The 23,038-nt window shown below is 36.7% G+C and overlaps 1 protein-coding gene across 3 annotated transcripts in view; it reads right to left on the bottom strand.

The window, feature by feature from the left end:
- Nucleotides 1-23,038, bottom strand: part of LINGO2 (leucine rich repeat and Ig domain containing 2) — a 495,378-nt gene that overhangs the window by 141,298 nt on the left and 331,042 nt on the right. The window lies entirely within an intron of this gene.

Here is a 23,038-nt window from a genome sequence, read left to right on the forward strand (position 1 = left end):
GGGCATCTGGCATTCCATCAGGGTCAACCCACTGCAGTTTGTTAAATTTTCACTTTTAAATAGTACAATCATGTTCCCCACAGCACCTCTGAAATCACATCTGCAGTCACTCACCTCTGTGGTTTCACAAATTCTACTGTTTTTTGAATAGTTCTGCAAAGAAACGGAAATGAAAACTTTTTTGTTTGTTTGTTTGTTTGTTTGTTTGTTTCTATTCTCTGATAACCTAATAGCAGCTCCAAACTGCGCTTGGAGGAGTAACTTCAAAGAGCAACTTCCTTGCCTGGCCTAGCAGGATACTCATGAAGTAATAAGCAGTACTATAACATCAAGATAGTTAGTGGTGAAACGTGGACCAAGTGAGGCACAGTATTTTTCTAATTAAAAAGATTATAGCTGGAAGGACAAATGAATACTGGATTATGTCTACTTATAGTCAGACAGGATGCTCTGTAAGAAGCAGTACACCAGCTTTTACTCTGATATGAAGCCCAAATATCGCACAAAATCTATACATGTCAGCGCAGCATCAAGCCCCTTGCAGCTGACTCCTGAGAAAGAACGGAGGAAACAGGGCATCCAGGAGCTTGGTGAGGTCTGCAAAATATGCTTTAATTAGATCTGGATAGGAACCTACCATTTGTGTAGCTCTGGCAAAAATTTTTCTGTGGTGTGCTAGTACCAGCCCAGCTCATGTGCTACCCAGCTGCCTGTGTACGGATCATAAACCAAACACATGAAAAATGACTAAGGCTGGCGCAAGTGTTGATAGAGTACAGTGCTTTTTATAATATATAACAGACATTAAGAAAGTTTGATTTCCCTACATCAACAACATCCCTCAATGCATAGAAAGAAAACAAACTTCCACCTGGTGTTTTAGATTCAATCGTGAGAAACTCTTTGCCATTCCTAACAGTGATAGTCAAGACCATGGCTGAGATGCACTGAATAAGAAAAATGAAGACTGTTGCGCTCTTATTGCTTATGTCAGTTGTGATCCACTGAAATAGAAAACTCTTCAGTTGTAACTGCAGGAAGAAACCAACATTAAGAAAGCACAAGCAAGTTTGTTTTTTTTTAATTATTATAATTTTAATCGTGTTAATACTCAATGAAAGGCAGGCCTCATTGTCAACAACTGCATAAAGATTGAAAAAGTTCATAGGGAATCTGTGACAAGCTTCATTTTATTCATACAGTTTTCTCAAGGCTAACGATAACTAAAATTTTGACATATGTATTCACATGCATGTATGGTAAGCTATTCGCTAATGAACAAATATTTCACTTAATCATTGCTAAAATGCATGCAATAAAATTTAATTTTCAAATATAGTGGTATATCAACTAAAAAAAAAGGAAGCCATGTAGAATTAAAAATCAAAGAAACCAAAGTAGGTTTTTTTCTTCAACCAAGATAATTCTTAACAGATTGTCAATATAGCTTGAAATTTCTTTACAGAGTTCCAAGAAAGTTTTAAGATTCATATTAATACAAGATCAGACCCAAAGGCTAGTGATGAATTCTGATACCCTTTCACTGATATGGTAGAAGTGGAAATTTGATTTAGATCAACCCTGTTGGAAATTTTTATCACCTGAACATCAAAGCCTGGACCGAAAACAACGTCTCTGTTTTAGCTGCAATCCTCTAGAATAAGCAAAGCAAATTCTAAATCCAAATGTAAAAGGATCAACTGATAGAGACTTTATGAAAAAAGAGGGATTGAAAAACTGATCTAGGAAGGAGCTGAATGAAATCCCAGTTTCCAAAACATCAGGTTTGCCAGTTTTCGAAATAAGAGGTTTCCTCTTCTATTTAAATATATCTTTCAAAACAGTAAAAATGAAGTGAGGTTGTAGCTGGGACAAGATTAGTTAAAAAAATCCCAAGCCACACCCCACAAGAAGTTTGGAAAATTTGTTCATCTCAACCTCTTAAAAGGAAAAAAAGTTCATTTTACTCCCTTTTCAAAATCCAAGGCCCTAAACTTGAATATGTTCATAATAAGACAATAAGGAACAAAACATTAATTTGACTGAAGTTGTTTATTCTAAAGGGTCAATTTTTCTTACTCAGACTTTGTTCTGTTACTTAGTTTACTTAGAAATGCAGCTTGGCAAAATATAAGAGGTGAACTCCTTCCATTCTCAGCATCTTATATGGTGCTTATGATTTACGTGAGATCCTAATACTCTTCAGCACTTTGATTTTAGACCATTGTATTTATTCAGCTCTAGCACTCAGGGCGAGTTGAATTAAACTATATAGAAGGTCCCCAGAGCTATACAACAGGCAAGTGGAAAGTGACCCAGTGAGTTCATTTACCCCATTTCTTCATCCCATCCCCATTCCAGACTTCAGAATCAACAAAAGTGACTGGCAGCTTCAGTAGATTTACTTCCCATGGCAGAAGGGCTTAGCTCAAGACACAAAAACATATTAGGGTTCCCTCTCAGGTCTCCTGTTGTAACCATAGGACTCCCAAAATTTCTGTTGCTCTAAGCACTGTGTTATCAATTTTCCTCAGAATAAATCTACATTAAGAAACTATAAATGCTACCTGTAAATGGAAATTGCAAGTGTTGTTATTGATATGCAATTGCCTATCAAGGTCAGACCATATAGTCCGTGACTATTTCAGAGCCTCATTGGGACAGTTCTACAAGATTATTTAGGCACTTCAAAATTTTATTAGTTTTAGCACAACTTAACCACTTCAAGGACATTTGAAAAAACAAATCTTAAGCAGTCAGTATCTCAGTTACGTAAAGTAAAGTTTATATGCATTCCCTTAGAAAGATTTTAGGCCTGTGTGAACCAATCACAAATATTTTGGGAACTGGTAGGTAAGAACTCTCCTAATATGCTTACAGTCCCATTGTATGCTCTTCTTTAGACTAGGAGAAAATAAATAAATCCATTTCCAGAATAATTCTTCAAGACTGCAGAAATTATAAAAAGTTGCCTTTAAATGTAAAAGAAACAAAATTACTAATTTACCCTTGACAAGACTGATAATTACTAAACGAAAACTACCAGTATGCCTTGGCTCTTCTGACTTGCTCATATTTTTTAGTATTCTGCACCTCCTCTGCATGTGAGATTTGCTGCAAGAGTGACACAAGCCAAAGAAGAAAGTGAAGCTGAAAGTAACTAAAAATCTTATTAATTTATTTACATATTTATTTATTTATTTAGAACCTTTTTTCTCATTAAACAGTCATGTCAGAAACCAAAGAGCATCACTAAATTGATGGACAATAAGTGACTTCCTGGATTGAAGTAAGTTGATTGAATAATCAAATTCTAAAGCCTAATGGAAATAATAAACCTTATTCAGTCTAACCTTTCAAAAAAAAAAAAATCCCACAACCTACTTAGAGTTTTTATTGGATACTTTTTTACATCATCATGCCTAATGAGATGGCAAGCATGCATGAATAATTACTTTTACTTACTCTTTCTATTAAAGATGAGCTATAATTCTTTCAGTCAGAAATAAAAATTCTTCCCTGATCAGTAACATTAAATTAGCTTTTTATTTTTATTCAAAGACATTAACACATTTAAATTGAGCTTCAAACAGGAAGAATAAATATCTGTAATAATATTAATTTTTCCCTCTGTCTTCTTTATATAACACTTTTAAGTTCTTTTTGAAGTGTATAATGGTTATGGTGGAAAAATTTTCACCTTAGCACACACCAAAAAAATCACAAAACCCCCACTATTCTTGGAAGTGTAACTGATTTTTTTCAGGCTTCAGCTTGCAAACAATTTCAGGTTTTCTGTGATAACAGTTATACTGCCAGCAAGTCCAAAATTAAGTGTTGAAGTTCAGAAGTCTCAGTACACTTTTTAGCATTTTTTAAGGTGAACACATTGCACTGACATTGAATAAGCTAAATCTCAGTGTGGAGTAAATATTAGTGGACAAGTATCTGAATTTTTACATTAAGTGACTAATATGTTCTATTTTGTTGAACTTGATGCCTTTAAATCTGCACTTCAATCTCTGTAGCGATGGGAGCCTCCTTTTTTCTTCTGTAGCTATCCTGTAGCTTGCATACAAAGGGCTCACAAAATCTTCTGTGGTGACTTTTTTTTGTCAAAAAATTGAAGCTTCCCAAAGGCTGTCACTCTGACACAGCTGTAAACCAGAGAAGCACTAAGAAAAAAATTAGCACGCACATTTTCCATAAAATTGTAGTATGTAGTATTTTGTTGAGAAAAAAAGGGATATAATCTTATGGTCTTCCAATATTTAAAGGAGGTTTATATCAATGATGGTGAAAGATTTTTTACTATGGCCTGTATTGACAAGACAACTGGTTTTAAGCTGAAGGAGTATAGATATAGATTGGATATAGGGAAGACATTTTTAGCTGTGAGGGTGACAAGACTGGAACAGGTTGCCTAGCGAACCTGTGGGCATGCGCAATTCTTTCTTCTGTATTTTTGCTTTTGTATAAACATTTGACTGTTTTTTGTTTTTAATCAATTAACTGTCACTAAAACTATTATTCTGAAACTACAGATCTGCTCCTTGGACTGAAAATGGAACCAAAATTCCCCATTTTTTTTTATACATAATAAAATTTACTCATGGGCATATCACTCGGTGAAATTCTAGAATAAAGAGGATAATGCCATCCTGTCTTCAGGCAGAATATCTTGCAGAGGCTTTCAGGTATTCTACAGCTGACAGGGCTTTCTACAGAAAAGGACAGTTGAAATGAACCTCTTCTGTAAACTTCTATGTTCTATAAAACTCCGAAAGTTCAAAAATTATTTGTGCCAAGGCCCTCTATGGTTAAGTGCTAGATGGAGGATATCGCAGTTCAGATTGCCTGTTGCATCGCCCTGGCACTACAGAAAATTTTTCAAATGAAACATAGTTATTATCTCCCCATTTATGGATTTGACACTTTATAACAGATGTACATCTGTTTCTATACTTTCACTACTTCAAAACTGCCTGTAAATTCTTTCAAAGTCTCCTCAAAACTCTCTCTTGTTGTGCTGCTTGCACAAAACAAACATTAATTAGGTACTGCTGAGACCATGGCCCAGCGGATTGATCAGTACTGCCTCAGTCTTGCACTCCCCTGGCTTGTCTGTTTCCAGCTGCTGCCTCATCTTAAACATACATTGTAAACACTCCGGGAAACAGAGTTCTTATTCTTTTTTCATATACCACCTAGTGTAAGAGAGCCTTGAACCATGGCCAAGGTCTAATGACAGTGCAAATAGCAATATATTACATGGAAAAGGCATAAAAAAGTATCACCAAGCAGAACATTTCTGAAGCAGGTAATTATTTTGGTCATATTTTTAAAGTCCACAATCTAGTTAGATCCTAATTCTTTGAGATTATACAAACAATATCTCTTCTTCCCAACATGACATTTTCTGTTAGAAATATTAGCTCCTAATAGTTATTACTGAGTATTTACGTCTGCAGAATTATGTCTACAGAATTAGTTTTCCCAAAGCAAGCCGCTCTATCATTGCAATTACAATGGAAGAATAAAACTAGAATTGCAGCTGTCTGACAATGGAAATAATTACAGAAGGATTTCATGCTTCTTCTACTTGAGGATAACCATATATTGGGACCATGTCACCACCCTGAATTCAAAACAGTATTTAGGTAACCATGGTGACCATGAGGAACTGCTAGAAAAAAATAGTCACCACCAGAAATCATATTCCCAAGTCCATGTCACTGATGCTAACTGTGACATAGGTCATCTTATGGTATGTGTCATTATGATGAATGGTACCAAGTCAAGAACCATGTGCTTATATATCCCCAAATATACATCTGTGAGGCAATACTGATCTTTAGGAGATCCACATCATCTTTGTAATCTGAAAAAGCTTTTTAGCTAGGAGGGAAGATCTAGTTATATCCTAAAAAAAATGTTTAGCCTTGGGAGTAAAACAGATTTTGGCAAGAGAAGTTTGAAGGATGACAGAAGCTAAATGATGTGAAAAAATTAGTTTAGTTATCCCGGGAGTAAGGACAGCATAAGGCACTGCTTGGAAGAGAAGATTAAGGGCATGATCAAAAATATGGCCACTTACACTTTTTCATTAAATTTGATAAGGATGACGTATAGTATAGGATATAATCAACAAAGAAAAAAATTGCAAACTATTGGACCTTATCTTGTGAAAGTGTCTGATGTTAAAAATTAAAAAATGTCTTTATTTTCACATGAAGAAAATTTAACAGGACAGCACAGAAAAGACTATGTTAATAAATAAATTATGAAATATCTGGAGCTACTGAAGTCTAGCGTGTAGGGAGGACTGAACAACAGGCAGGGACAGTGTGGCAATGTGCCACTATTTCAGTCACTGCTGTTTCTGAGGCCTTCTTGCTCTTCCTACTCCCACCTAGCAGGAGAAAGCAGAAAGCGAGTCAGAAGGAAAATTTTGGAATTTAAAGGCAGTAATATGTTTGAATATTTCTACAAGCACTCCTTATTTTTGAGTGCTTGTTCCTTTTTAACATTCAATTCAGTCTTCAGAAGTTGTCTGCCTTCATTTTAATATGTGGCATAGATAAGGATATGGTGTTCCTATAGCTCATTAAAAAATGTCTTCTAGGAATATTTTTTTTCTAGGGGAAGAGCAGTCTGTGGAGATTAACATCCCTCTCACCAGAGAGTCTTATTAGTGAAGTATGGAAATAAATCAGATTTCTGCATCACAATGAGAGCTGTGAGCTACAACACAGAACGTCTTTTTCAAACCATTTTTTTCACGTGATCTTTATTCTCACTGATTTGCCAACACACAAAAGCTTACACAATGAATATAAATCATATCCATGAGGAATTCCTCTCGTTTCTAAAGGTTGGGAGCAGACACATACATGTTGTTTTATTCTTCAAACAATGTGATGAATATTTTATGAGGTATGATGCTCAGCCACTTCCATAAAAGAGATTCCTGCCCTCCCATTTCCTACCTCCTAGTTCACCTCCCACTCTTCAAAATTAACTTTCATATATATGAGAAGTAGAACAGACTGTGGTCATCCATACCCCCAGGAAATCTGTGACTTTTATGGCAGTAACTTGTACTGTGTCACCTACATTTGTCTCGTGCTACTTAAAAAACTATTCATGCACTCCTAATCTATTCTGTGTTTGGGGAGGCCAAGGAAGGTGATGGTTAATGTTGTCCCAGAACAGAGATGATTAATGCCAAAGGACTGAGAACTTGGGCAGGTAGAGTTTCAGATCACTGCTGACAAAACTCATGTGATACATTACACAACAGATTGGAACAATTACCCGCTTGAAGTTCCTTGAAGTATTGGGGTTTTTTTCCTCCCAGCCTAGTTTTGACTCACAGGAAACTACAGAAGTTCATAAAACATGGATATTTCAGACTTGATTCTTCCCTACTAAGCAACTCATGCATGATTTATATCTGTGTATAACAGATATAAGAGAACAAGACTGAACTGATTGCATTTCATACCTGCTTTTATCTGGGTATAAAGGACTGCATAAATAGCAAAATGTGAAGCATCAGGCTCATTTTCTTAAATGAGTAGCAGAAGAGTCTTTTTCTGAAGCTCAGTCCATGCTGTCAGAGGGGAAGTCTAATAATCACTGCACTGAGAAATCCCGTTTTTCACTGATCATTGTGGGAATTTTTGTGTTTGTAGGAAGTAAAATAAAGACAAGGAGAACAACAAATACATATCCTTTCAGTTCTGACAATGATCTTCCCAATATAAAACATGATTCCTGGTTCAGTCACTTTTTTGTTTTTTTACAGATACTCTGTTGCTAGTGAGCTTAATGAAATAAATGCTGAAGTCATGGAAAGAGACTTTCAACTTGGAAGTGACAGGTTTTGCCTATTTGAGTGGAAATTAGGAATGTTAATTACAATTTACAAGCTCAAAATCTTAGATACTTCCAGCCCCAGAGCATGTTTAATAACAAATGATGCAACAGTCTGGGTTAGAAGGTCAGAAAATAGATGGGGTGGAAGTTTAAGTGAGTACAACTTAGGTTAGCATTATAAAGCACGCCAATATTTTCGCTCAGGTCACTGCCAAGACTTCACATGCATTCCTGAGATCCAGGTGACATAGTAAAGACAGTCCCTTTAGATGTCTCTATCACTCCTTCTCGTCTTTCTCATTTTATGATTATTAATTAAGATACATTTTAGCACATTCTAAATCTAAACCAGGATGAGTTTTCTGAGCTAGAGAAAGCTCAGAGATTTAGTCTCAAAGGTACTTTTCAAATTCCAAGCAAGAAGAACATTCAAAAGATAAGGCTTGAGGTAGGAAAATGAGCATTTCTTGTACTGTTGTACAGTGCTGCTATATCAGACTTCTGAACACCTTGCTGATGAAATCAATAGGAATCCTTTTTACTCTCTTAAAAATGACTGAGAAGCTGAATTCACACTCTTCCCTTTTCTCACTTTTCAGTGACTCAAAATACAGTGACACTTAAAGCTACTTATACTTTTAAAAAATTGATTCAAGAAAAACCATCCAGCCTTCAATTTCCATGCCTCTGACAGAGAACAAGGTGGAGAGGAAGCACGAGAAAAAAAAGACCAGACTAAGAGTGACTGGAGACACTAAAAACACTTTTTAGTCTGATTTCTGACTCTTCATCCATTCCTGTCAACCAGAAATCATTTAGCATAGGATTAGGAGAAATTAGTTGAAGTTTCTATTTTTCCATTAAAAGTTATAAAGAATTTATTCTGGGATGAGATAGTAAATATTTTCAAAATAAATATACAACTTAGTAATCCAATTATAACTCCTTCTAATGGCCTGAATGCTGTATTGCAACATACCTGCTTTGCTGTAGAAGTTCAGTTTCAGTGGGCTGAACTATCAGACATGAAACTTATACCTATCTATATTCTAAAAAGGTATAAGGTTTTTTCTTGTTTTCAATCTGCTCATTTTTCTTTTTTTAAAACAATAACTTGTGTTTAAAGGCAAAGAAAATCTAGAAAGAAATTCTAGACAATAAATAAGGAGACAACACCTCTGTGAACTGGAGAAAAGACAAAGTAATATATGGAATATTTTTACCTAATAAAATGCATTAAAATAAATCAAGTAAATGTGCACTTTAATTTTAGAAATTAGCACTGTGAAGTCTTCAGAAGGTTCTGTTACCCATACTCTGAAAGTGTCCTATTACGTTAGCCCAATAGTACATCTAGGTCCACTGTTCTCCCTCTGGAAGTGGTTGTAGAAAGAATAAGCAAGGAATGGATACTATATGCAGCTGTGTTCTCCTGGTATCCATAGAGAGCGGATTAGTACCTCCCTTCCTGCTCCCTTCCAACTATTTAAACATTTGCTGAGACCAATGTAGCTTAATTCTTTCAAATAATATTTCAGCAATGTTTGGCGTTGCAAAACAGAGGCTTTGAGTTAAAACTGTTTTCTGGGGAAGAGGTGTGTGATCTGTTCTTAATTTGATGTTAATCATTTCTTACTGTCATCTGTTTACTGCCTTATGGAAAACAGAAAAAGGTAGATAGAGGAAGAACATGGTGCTATGTCTGATATTAAGTATGTGCTTATTTAACAAACCAGAGAAAATTATTATGACATTCTGGGCTTTTTTTGTTTTGCAAGAGTTCCTACAAACTATTCTACTCTTATTTTAATTACTCATAAGGGAGACAAAATATTGGCCTAAAATAATGATAGGCTGGAATATATATATAAATACACACACACACACACACATATGAAATCATGTTTTAAGGGTTTATTATAAACCAAAATGAAAGGGAGTAGGTTTTGATTTCACATTAGGAGGAAGTTCTGTGCTATGAGGGTGGTGAGGCACTGGAACAGGTTGCCCACAGAAGTTGTGGATGCCCCATTCCTGCAGGTGTTCAAGGCCAGGTTGGATGGAGATCTAAGCAATCTGGTCTAGTGAAAGATGTCCCTGCCCATGACAGGGGGCTTGGAATAAGATGATCTTTAGGTGCCTTCCAACCCAAGCCATATTATAATTCTATGATTAAGTTGGATTTCTTTTTGCCTGTTACAGAAAACCTGAAAATATAATGTCAATTACAGTCTGTCTTTTTATCCAAAATAATTTGAAGCTCAAATCCAGCTATGTTTATTTCCACAGTAGCATATCTTCCTTCTCAAACTTTTCCATTTTCTTGGATCTCTTTTTGCAATAAAATACTAGTAAATAAAGCCAGAGACACCAGCATTTCTACCTTTAAAACAGTTAAATTTGGTTTAGGAAATCTTGATAGCTGCATCATATGAATGCAGAAGGGGAACTGTAAAGAAGGCGGTAATATCATGGGTTATCTACAAGACTGTCTCTCAGAGTGAAATTTTCTACGAGTCTTTCAATCCCCTTTCTAAGTAAAATGGAAAACTGAAATGTAAATGCAACCATTCAGCAAACATTTCGCTATGAGAAAAAACAAACAAACAACAAAACAAACACCTATACAAAACCCATGGCCTGACCCTCACTCACAAAACAGTAAATGCTTCCAAATGCAAAATCAAGCCAATATCAAGTTGCTATCAAGTTAATATGGAAAGAGGCCTGCTAATGCTCTCTATGCTTCTGGGATAACAGTCCCCAGAACTGCAATAAAAAACCTTGCAGTTACTTTTTGGAATGTTTTTGTAAATATTGGCTCTCTCTTTGGGTAAGATTCAGCTGGCTTAAAACCATTGTGGTTCCTCAGGCCACACAGTGAAAATCAGCTGTGCATAAGGACAGGTGGCAGCCGGACTGGTTAAACCCAGACATCGCCAGCGACTTCTCTGTTCTGGGACCAACAGCTGCTATAAGCACATGAGGAAGTGTAGGCAGACCAAAGATCTTTTCAGAAATGAGAATTCAAAGGCACAGATGGCTTTATTGCCAGGTAATGATATGGGGAGCTTTTAACCTCCAGTTAACGGCATGAAATTTCCTGAGGTCAGCAATGACTGAAAATTGTGACAATTAGATGTCTGCTTTGTGGCCTATAGGAAATGAATTGGTGGCCTCATTCCAGTTCTCTATCATAAAACAATTACAGCTAATGCTGATAGACATCTTTGATTGCAACCATGGCTGAGAGGCCAAGGCTGAATGAGCCTTGAAAATAAACTGCCCTTCAACCCAGAAAAGTCAATCCTCTGAGCCAGAGGTGAGATGCACACAGGACTGAGAAAAATGCACCTCTTTTTGCTCACTCTACAGATAGAAACTTTGTCTTTCCTACTAAATGTCAGTGCCTTCACTGCCTCTACTTAAGATGAAATAGAAAAGGTAAGTCCTCTGGGAAGGTTTAGGAAGATTTATTACATATCACTCTTTACTGGTTGCACTCCAGAAGCATGCAAGGTTTCAGATAGTGTGGTACTGTCATGCTAAATGCTGTGTGGGTGCTGTGCCCAACAGTCCACTCTCCAAATTGCCTGCCATCAAAACAAACCTGACAGATGTGGGAGCCAAGAAGCACCATTATCAGTGTTTGACAGATAGGGCATGAGGCTCAGTGAGACAATGTAATAAATCTAAGATCACACAGCTAATGTGTGGTGGGGAATAGAGTCAAAACAGACGATTGGGTCACAGCTATAAAAGTGAGTTAAAACCACTTCGTTCTGGGTCACACAGGTACTTTACACCTTTTGCTTGTGACACAACAGCAGTGAAACTATGTATGAGTGTCCACGTGTTTGATGTCATTCTAGCACTACCGATGCTCAATGGAAATAAGGAAGGTTTTGAGACATTTGGAGGTAAGAAAAAGAATCAATTCCTGCCCTGGCTTAAAGTATCAGTGACTGGCTTAATGCTATCCCATGTCAGAAGATTTTACTTAAGCAGCTGTTCTTGAATCTTTTGAAAGTTTTCATGTGCTGGGAGACAACCCAAAACTCCTGTTCCCAACTGTTTATTTACCAGCAGAAAGGTCAGTTTGCACTATGTAAAATATGGGTAGTGGTAAACACATACATTGATTAGCATTTGAAAATGTCACGCTATTAATAATAACAACAAAGAAAAAAAAAGAGTTAGAGTGATCCTACACAATGCATGGTTAAAATGTGCTTCTTCTGAAGTAGTGGGGCTTGAGAAAGAACAGAGTAGATGTCTGTAGAAGTGAATGACTCCATGTTGGCAGATATTCTTAACTGGACAGGATTAGCCTTCTCACCCTCTTCTGCCTCCAGTTATAGAGCATGGGCTGTGTCTGCTTGTCTTAGACATTGCAGTACAGCTTCAGCTCTAAGAAAAACTGTGCAGCAGCAAAAATTCACAACCCTGCTTTTCCAATGGACTGAAGCATTTCAAGCATTACTCTTGAAATGACCTGAGGTAAACAAAGAAAGATCAAAGAAACCTAGAAGAAATTATGCTAATGTTCAGATGATGCATAATAAGCAACCTCAAACTGGAACTTATACAATCCCTCTGTTTTTTCCTCTAAAGATAAAAAATGTCTTTCACTAGTCTTACATTTCATGAGGTTAAAAACAATGCTTTTCTTTATCAGTTGTCCCACTTTACAAAATGAAAAGCCTTAAAGAATCATAGAATCATTTAAAATCATAGAATGATTTTGTTTGGAATGCACCTTAAAGACTGTATAATTCCAACCACTCCACGGTGAGTAGGATGCCACCCACTAGGTCACGTTCCTCAGAGCCCCCTCCAAACTGGCCTTGAATCCTTTCAGAGATGGAGCATCCACAATTTCTCTGGACAATCTGTTCCAGTGCCTTACCTCTCGCAGCTCTCTTAGCCTGTCTCTGCAAGAGAGGTGCTCCAGCCCCTTGATCATCTTTGTGGCCCTCCTCTGGGACAAGTCTAACAGGCCCAGGTATTCCCTATGCTGAGGACCCCAGAGCTGAAAACAGTACTCTAGGTGAGTCTCAGGAGGGTAGATTAAAGTAGAAGGATCCCTTCCCTTGACCTGCTGGTCACACTCCTTTTGATGCAACCTATGATACAACTGGCTTTCTGAGCAGCAAGTGTGTGTTGGCCAGCTCATGTCCAGCTTTTCATTCACTGGAACCCCCAAGTCCTTCTCTATAGGGCTGCTCTCAGTAAGTTCACCTCCCAATCTGCTCATGCCTGGGATTGCCCCAACTGACTTATAGCATCTTGCACTTGGATTTGTTTAGCTTCATTAGTTTCCCATGGACCTACTTCTCAAGCTTGTCCAGGTTCCCCTGTATGACATCCTTTCCTTCTATTGTGTCAGCTGCACCACTCAGCTCTATGTCATCTGCAAACTTGCTGAGCATGCTCTAAATCCCACCGCCTATGTCATCGATGAAAATAGTGAAAAGCACTGGCCCCGAGACAAAGCCCTGAGGGACAGCACTTGTCACCTGCCTTCCACCTGGATTAGAGCCATTAACCACAACTCTCTGTGTTCATCAATTAAATTTCTTATCCATTGAACACTACACCCTTCAAATCCATGTCTCTCCAATTTGGAGATAAGGATGTTGTGTGGAAGCATGTAAAGGCCTTATGGAAATCTAAGTAGATGACATATTAAGGTTTAGATTGGAAAAGAAATTAAAGATTGAATCCAGCTGTTAATCCAGCAGTGCTGAGAACCTAGGGCTCATTTTTTTGAACATTTATAACCAAGAAATACTAAGTCCAGTGATTTTCTTTTCTCTGAGTGAATATTTGTTATTCATTATTATTATTTATATATTTACTTTCTTTTAAGGAGTTAGTGACTTCTGTACCCTGCATTACTAAGATACCTGAAAGTTTCTGAATGTATTATCTCCAGTTTGAAAGAATTTGTCATACTCTTTCAAAATGCAGATCAACTGGTATTCTACATAAAATTATAAAAATTATATAATATGTATCCTACCTATAATTCTGTGAGAGAGTGAAATGTTAATGTTCAATGACTCAAACAATCAGCCATTTGCAGACGCAGCAGGGTGCTTTGCTAGGGCCGGGTTCACCCCCCACACACACACACACAACTGAAGGAGAGGAGAGTTTTGGGTGCGTGGTGACAAAACCTCTGATCCACATAGGAGAGAGGGGGTGAGCACTCACCACCAGAGGCTACAAACTGGGTTTTGAGCCAGATAAGGGAGAAGGCTGATAAGAAGCAGGCCCTGCGGAGCCAGGATAGTGCTTTTCATCCTGCCAATATCCACCCTTACACAACTGTCTCAGTTGCAAAACTCCTGGGACATCCACATGTAGATGTAAAGGTATTCATGCCTTCTGATGGGGCATAACTGGCTCAACTATGCTGCCATGAGAGGCAGCTCTCAGGTTTTAGTAGGCGTCATAAACCATCAAGGACCCCCAAAGCACCCCAAGGCTCATTACTGGAGCCTTCCAGCAGAGGGCTGTGCATGACACACAGTGCTGCAACAGACAGCGTAAAGCTCTGCCCCCTACAAAGGGGAGGTACCTAGGTGTTCCCACATAAACCTGAACTTATATTCACCCAATGAATTCTGTAGTTTTTGGGCTTCCCCCACCCCTGATGGATCAACACTGTGACAATCACTTCGACAAATGGACACTAAAATTGCAACAATCAAGTCTTGTTGCTGGGTCCATGGGTGGCGAGACCTTTCTACTTTTATTCTTTCACTCTTTCTTTCTTTTCCTTATACATTATCTTAAGTGCTATTTTTATGCTTTTATATCACTATATCTCATTTCCATTGCAGCCAAATTGTTCAAAAATAAGTCCTACATATATATATATATTTATAAGCGCTGATCATTCAGTGTAGTTTCACTCTACTCTGCCACAGGGGATTATCTGCCACTCCTCAACTTCAGGGGTGGGTTGTAACAGATTTAGAAAAGGAATTTCTTATTCTCTCATGTTCTTAGTGAATTAAAAAGTTGTCACCTGTACTGTTTTCTTCTTTCTTCCTAAAGTTTTCCGTTTTCAAGGATGACTATGGTCTGTGCTACATTACAACTCAGTAAAATTTTCATTCTATTTAAGTGTCAACATTTTGGTGGCTGGGGAGCTGCTGGGAAAGCCTCTGTGAGTAGAAAGCAGGGCTGCATATGCTGAACACTGCCTGTTCCAGCAGACTGAAAAGTGGACCCATCTCTGGTCACTGCTGAGCCCATCAGTCATAATGCTGGTGTTGCCTCTGCGATAACTAGAAAGGGTAAAAGAAAAATCCTGCACATATGTTGTGATAGATAGGAGTGAGAAAATGTGAAACAGCCCTTTAGACACCAAGGTCAGAAAAGAAGTGGAAGGAGGAGACACTCCAGATGCTGGAGAAGAAATTCCTTGACAGCCCCTGGAGAAGACCATGGTGATGCAGGTTGTTCATTTGAGTAGATATCCACCTTCAGCCTGTGGAGACCCCATGCCATAGCAGGGGTATGCCTGAAGGAGGCTATGGCCCTGTAGAAAGTTATGCTGGAACAGATTCCTGGCAGGAGCTGCAGCCTCTAGAGAGAAGTCCATACAGGAGTAGGGCTTTGGGAAGAAATTGTGGTTGGTGGGGAAACCTTGCTGGAACAGTCTATTTCTGGAGGACTATATTCTGTGGATAGGATTCACTCTGGAGCAGTTCTGAAAGGACTGTATCCTGTTTTGAAGCTGAGGAACAGTGTGAAGAGTGCACCACTTGGAGAGGAGGTAGAAGATTTGGGCATAGAGGAGTGAAGTTGAGCCTGGGAAGATGGTGGGTGTGGTGGTGTGGGGGATGGAGAGAGGGGGATGAGGGCTTTAATTTTGTCTTTGTTTCTGCCTATTCTATTCTATTTTAAATTGTCAATAAATTAAATCAATCTTTCCCAAGTTTAATCTCTTTTGCCCATGACTGTAACTGGCAAGTGATCTCCCTGTGTTTGTATCAAGCTATGAGTTTTTTATTTTATTTTCCCACCCTGTCCAGTTGAGGAGGAAGAGTCAGAGAGTGCCTGGGTGAGTGTCTGTCATCCAGACAAGATCAACTCACAGAACGCTGTAGATTAGCTTTGGAGTAACTTTTACCTTTGGAGAAACTCCAGAGGTGCTTCTTCCCACTACGTAAAGCAGCAGTGGAACTATCAGAGAGCAGAATACATTCCCAAATACAAAGAAAAATTCAACATGCTCATCTACTTGGCTAGAAGAAAAACCACCACAGGAAAGTCAGAATAAGAATAATTTTATGGAATCAGTTACAATGAACCATTACTTTTTCTTTCAGTTGGAAACACGGTTGTTACTATAACACAAAGAGTTCATGGGGAAGTCAAAGTTCACGTCATCACTTAAATAAATCTATCTTCTGTATATGTATACATATACATATATATAGTCTGTAGGCAGAATTTCTAACACTGTAGTGCATGCATTTGAATGCAGTTTTGTCCATACAGGAACAACGTAGAAAGATGTTCATATGAGTATATAAAATATACGTATACCAAATAAAAGGCACATCTAGTTTTAGTTATGTCTTAAGTTAGTTCTACAGCAATAGAGGTGAATACCATTATCAAAATACTTCTTTGATCTCTCATTTCTTGAATATACCTCATTAAAAAGAGGAACGTATAATACTGAACTCTATTAATACTAAATATATGCTACTGTTCATGATGAATGGCTATTTGATATGATGACTAGCATTATCTTATTGTAGTCTGCTGCTTCCAATTTAATTGCAGCAATCCATGTAGTAAAGCAATTTTCAAGGATACCAACAGTGTCAGATCCTAGCCTGAAGTTTCCAGAAACATCACTTAAATCTTATTTGAATGACAGAAATATAAATACTTGAAAAAATAAAGTTGTTCAATGGACATCATATATAATGTCTTATGCACTAATGTCTTACAGTATCTTATAGCCTTGATCTTAACTTTCACAAATAAGAGGGATGTTTAATAATGTTAATAACAAATACATTTCCCTGAATTCATAGGTTTAAAGAAAATATTTTGCAATGCAATACTAAAAATTACATTATTGGTATTGTTTCAGCTTTTCACAGGATGTTATTTTCACTCAGAAAACCTTCTGAATATTGAATTTGATACAAGAGATGTAAAATTTCACTCGCCAAGCTAGAGAGGATGAAGAGGACACTTTAAAGGTCATTTTATTGTATGACTATATATTAAAAGATTTCCCTTCTACTTTCTGCCTTTTTGTAGGAAGAAAGGATGGATATTATTCAACAGACTTGGACAGCTCATCTGAAGCTGCTAAAATGTGTCATTTTCAATGCTTATTTAGAGAGTTCTTAAACTACATACTATTTATTTGACAGACTGTGAGATACTGTGCACATCTAGTTTAGGAGCTTCCTATCTCATGTACACTGACTGCTAAGTATGTTTTCTTTTCCAATCTGCATTGAACTGTCCCCAACTTGAATAGCACCATCAAGCTGCATCACACTAAGATAGTCCCTTGTTCACTGACATCTCTTCACAGGATGATGCTCTTGCAATCTCAGATGTGTGCAAGTACATGTTTCTTTACAATGCCACAACAGATCAGCCAATAAGAGGAGAAGAGCAAACTTTCATAAAACTTGAACTATAAAATCATGGAATTGTAAAGACGGAAAATTCAAAGTGCCATTTGAATTTGACAAAGTCCCCAGACAATCAGGTTGTAGCCTGAACTATTGTTATGTATAGAAATGTCCTTGAAAAAGACTGGACCTTTTTTTTAAATGTGCCTATGGTAAGATAGCAATCTAACCCAAGTAGGATACTCTGAGAAAAAGGGGAAATAAGATGAGGCCTTTGTATAAATTTTTATGTGTCGACACATTGTGTAGCAAAGGGTTGGGAACTAAAAGGAAATACTCAAATAACTTGGCACTTCTTTTGACACAGGGATCCACTTTTTAGTTTCTTCCTTTTTTTTTTTCTATTTTTTCACTTCTTTTCCATTTATCTATTTCTGTGAAGTGATGAACATTTAAAAGGGTTTACAGATTTCAAAAATACTTGGAAAATACTAAAAGAAGGCTAAGATTCAGGGCCTTGTTTGTTAACCTGATCAATGTATAATGTATACATTGTACAATTTATACATTGTATAAATTATACCTTTAAATGTATAATTTCCTCTTTTCAGCTGCACCCTGATTTGTGGCAGGTAAGACTTTATTGAAAAAGTCAGTGTTATGGGGCTTTGGCTCCTCACCAGCAACAAGATAATCATGTTGACACACAATCACCCTAAGCCTTTCTCTGTGTCTGTGTTTTCTTTGTCTCATATTTTTGTAAGATCCTCTGTAATGAAACAATTTTTGTAACTTTCCCTAGGAGCTCATTTTTTTTTATTAGCAAACATCATGGTGTTTGGTACATTTGATTTCTGTTGTCTGCCTGCTGTACTTGCTAGACAATTGTAATTTATTGATTGATGAGGTGGTAAAATTATGAATAGAAGGATAAAACCTGAGGGATAGAAACTGAGTAAGAGAAATAAAGTTCAGAAGAAGAGATTTTGTTTTTAATTGAGACATAAATTTGAGAAAGGATTATGAGATTTCATTTTTACAAATGCGTATGGGATTGAGTTTGAAGACATAAAATCTCTGTATATTGACCCATTCTGGATGGTCCATTGTGCAAAGTTGTATTTAAGTAATCTATGGGCAGTAAAGACCCAATGGGGTTGACAGTCTAGAGTGCAAAGAAGAGAAATGGACAGTTCCATTATGGACTATTCTAAGCACCACCTAATCCTTGCTTTTTCATATTAGCAGATGAAGCTGGCCAAGCTGTATGAAATTTATGTTTGTCTGACCTTCAGGGAGAAGGGTCTCCCAAAAGAGCAGATAAGAGCAGGTCTGATCTCTCTGTGTAGCTCTTGGGAAGGCTGGATTAGAGCTGCATCTCTTGACTTGCCTGCTGTACGCCCTCAGTGCCTGTGCTGCACAACAGTCGGGGCAACCATTGTAAAGAGACAGTCTTAATGGGCCATATTCAGAGACGACTTGTGACTTTTTTGTCCACATTGTCCCTGTCCCCTATTCCAGGGGATAGATTGAGACTCTTTCCTTACCCGGTCAAAACTTTCTTTCCTCATATTGTGGAATCCTTCCTCAGCCTTTCACTTTTCCATTTTCGTTTAATGACTTAATGGAAGGCATTAAATTAGCTTTCTTTTCCTGTTATTGCTCCTCCTGGCCCTTTTCACACCCTTCCGTGGCAGCATACTCACTTATTTCCCACTTGGGGTGCCAGACAGCATCACTGCCAACACAATCCCTTAGCTTACATCATAAACTATGAGATGCAGAAAAATCTGTTAATGAATTGAAGAGGGACAGAGGAGTAGTAGAGAAAAAAAAAAGAGGAAGAAATCATCCTTCATTTTTCAGTGAGACAGTATATTAATCAAAGGTTCAGTAAAGTCTGAGTCCTATTCCCTTAGCGCTTACATAGGAAAAGAGAGACTTTTTTTCTCAGAAGTTTATTGAATAATCTTTCCCCAATTTAACTATGTAAACAGATTTTCCCTATAAGAATTATGAAAAAAAAATCTAATAAAATTAATTACCTGACCTCAAATGGAAAGGAAAAAAGATTTATAGAAATTTGTTTTCTTTCAGAAAGGATTATATAATTTAGGCCTCATAAATCAAAAGATGTGACTAACAAAATAATGAGAATTAAAAATAAAAACGTAAAGGTTTTAAGTTTCATTTTATTTGCCTTCTGATTCTTAAAACTCAATCTTTCAAGTTCCTTTGTCTGCCACTGCAAAATACAGAATGCCTTAGATAGAAATAAGCATTATCTTTTCAAATATTTACATAGTTCAGGAGCCTTTTATTCCAAGAAGACAATAGACTCTAAATTAAATTAAAAAACCACATGTTGCTTAAAAGATTAATCAAAAATACTTAAATTTCAAAATATGGAAAAAATGGGGGGAGAAAAAAAATCAGGGAGAAGCAAAGTTGTAGTAACAGCACTGAGTCTGTTAAATTCAAAATATACTCAGTAGATCACACGAGCAGTCAAAAACTTGATCAGTATATGCCTGAACTCCCAGATATGCTCAGTTCTCGCTTCATTTTTTAAGTAGATTACTGTAAACAGCCTTAGATGAACTTGGAGTTATCAGTCTATTGCACATCCATAATGACCCTGAAGAAAGGACGTGGTATTATCATCAGTCACATAAAGTCTCCAGAACTAAAACATATAATTGTCCCCAGGTCTTTGCAGAAAGCACAGCATAGTCACCTAGTTTGCATATCACATTCAGCTTTTTTGTGAATGGTAAATGCAAAGCTTTCATGATATGAACTCCACCTTTTGAAATGTTTTAATTTTTGGTTAATACTCATGGAAATATTATGAGTTTGACATGTATATTAGTATTATATTTAAACTTCTGTTATGCAGAAACTTAAAAAGGTATATAGTATTTGCTTAAAACAGCTAGGCTTGGCTTGGCAGAATCAGTTTATAACCATATCATAAGAACCTAAAAACAGAATTGAAATTTCCTGACAAAGCCTTTACTTCTCATACACTAGATATACTGCTATTAAACCAAAGTAAAACTATGGAAATCCCCCCCAAACAGTAAACCTGTAAAAAACAGTGCCTTATTTTTACTGTTTGAGGAGTTGCTTTCAGCTTCCATGAACTGAAAAGAATGTCTTACAAAAATATCTGAGCTGTTCATTAGGTGATTAGGGTTGTTCATGTTCTCTCTCCAGTACCTAAAAGAGTGCTGGACCTTGATGATATACCGAGTGCATAGTGCCACCACACAGAATTTGAGGGGGAAATAAGAAGTTCTTGATTTGGCAGGTAATTTTCTCACTGCTTCTTGAAGTTTTTTTGTAAGTTCATAATAAAATAAAAAACAACAAACAAAACCACCCCCCCAAAAAAAACTCAACCCAAACCAAATCCCGAAACAAACAAAAAACCCCAAAGAAAACAAACAACCCCCTCCCCCTAACAAAAGCCCCAAACAACCCAACAACAACAACAACAAAACCCCAAAACAAAAAAAACCCAAACACAAAACTCTAAGGATGAAGTTTGAAGGGAAAGGTTTTGTAGAGCACAGAAAACAATATTTTGGAAGCCACGACAGTTCTTAATTTAGCAAAAAGTTTTCATTGGCTAATAATTCATTTTAAGTCTTTTGAGAAATGTTTCCTCCCACAAGTTCTTTGAAGAGCTCCTAATTTTCTGCCCATTTATTCTGTCAGCAGAGTATCATGGAAAGCTATGCAGCTGGAAACACAGGCTATCCTTTGATGCAAACAGTGAAAAATTTGAACCCTTATTGAGATAACAAATGTAACAACGTTTTAAGTATACTTAGTTTTTACAGACTACAAAGCACTTTTACAAATGAGGAACAGCAGAAAGAAAAAGCAATACTTTCTGAAAGGCAAAATAAGGATTTAATTTTCATTTACTTCTTGTGTTCCACATACCACACAGTCCTAAAGCTTTGAATTGTGATTGACAGTGTTATCATTGTCGACTTCTACTTAATAGGTAACCCTTCAATTAAATAACACAAACAATTTCTTTCAAAAATAGATAAAAATCTGAGTCTTAAGGATAAGTATTAGCAAAGCATAAACAATACTGATTCTACAGTTGATTTCAACTCTGCATTAATGTCATCAGAATAAAGCTGCCATGAGAAATATAGACATATGAAAAGAATATTTTACCAGACTGTAGGTTTCTATAGGAAAATAATGTGAAACTAGAAATACAATCCAATATAAAATGCTATTTTTAAACACATTTTTTTAATCACTCTATATTAGCATTAAAATTACCCAATTTTTTTTCTCAAAGATGAGTTGCAACACTATCTTTGGTTTGTGAAATTGTTAGTCATCTTTTTTCAGTCCTCTGTTTCCCCTCCTCCCCTTTTTTTTATTTACAGAATGTGATTTGGTAAAGATATTTTTAAAAAAAATCTATGCCTCAAATCACCAGTTTTGAATTTAGTGGACAATTCACTTGCAGCACTAAGTGGTCAATAAAACATACTTTTCCTGTTACCAAAATAATTCCATTGAAAATATTTGTTTTGAAAACAGGTAGACCACAATGGGAGTGCAGCTGTGATATAGATATAGATACAGATATAGGTGACCTGCATCTATTTCAGTGTAATCTGAACCCAGAAGCCTGGAGAAATGAATGTGAAGGCAGTTTTTCTGTACTTATGTCTAGGCCGAACTTCACCCATGAGATCATGTCTGGAAGTTGTACAGTCCAGATAACAAGGTACAGTGTCACCTGAACATTGCTCTATTGTTTCCTCAGAAAAACTGTACATTTATAAGGTACAATTCACATTGGCAAAAGACTGGAATTTCTACACCAGTATCTACTGCTGCCCTAAACACACTCCAAGACAGTTCTGAATATTTTTGTTAAATATCACTCCTTATTCTTTACCAAAAGCAAAAAATGAAAACATGAATATGATCTACCTTAATCAGCCATAAGCTGATTGAGTCTCAATTCAGGAAATAGTCTCAATTCAGCAGTTTAGTTTCTACCAGAGCACCATATTCCTTCATAGTTTCTAAGATTTTGAATTGCAAAGATAAAAACTACAGCAACATACAGAAAAAAAAAAAAAAGAAAGAAACATAAACCGTTCATGCTCTCCTCACTTTTTTGTGAAATATCCATCAAAGTCGGACAAGCCAGACTTGTTCTTTGGACTTTGTTTAAATCTACCCACACCAAATTGCTTTGTATTAGGTCAATTAGCTTCTACAGATTGCTCTAAGGAATGAGACGGATTGTTTAAACAGGTATCTTACTTAGAGATGAAAGAGAATTCTCAATATCTAATAATAAACCAAAATATTATGGTTAAAAAAACCTTGAAATAAACAGGCAATCAGCCCCAAAATTCATGCAGGTAGCAGGTAACAGTATTTGAATATAATAGCTTGAAATAGAAGCCACTAAATTTCTCATTAGCCTAATTATTTACTTCTTTGCTTTCACAGTATTGATATGCTACTGGGTATAA

The sequence above is a fragment of the Neopelma chrysocephalum genome, unplaced genomic scaffold (assembly GCF_003984885.1).
Source record: "Neopelma chrysocephalum unplaced genomic scaffold, ASM398488v2 Primary Assembly neopelma1_96737, whole genome shotgun sequence".
NCBI lineage: Eukaryota > Metazoa > Chordata > Aves > Passeriformes > Pipridae > Neopelma > Neopelma chrysocephalum.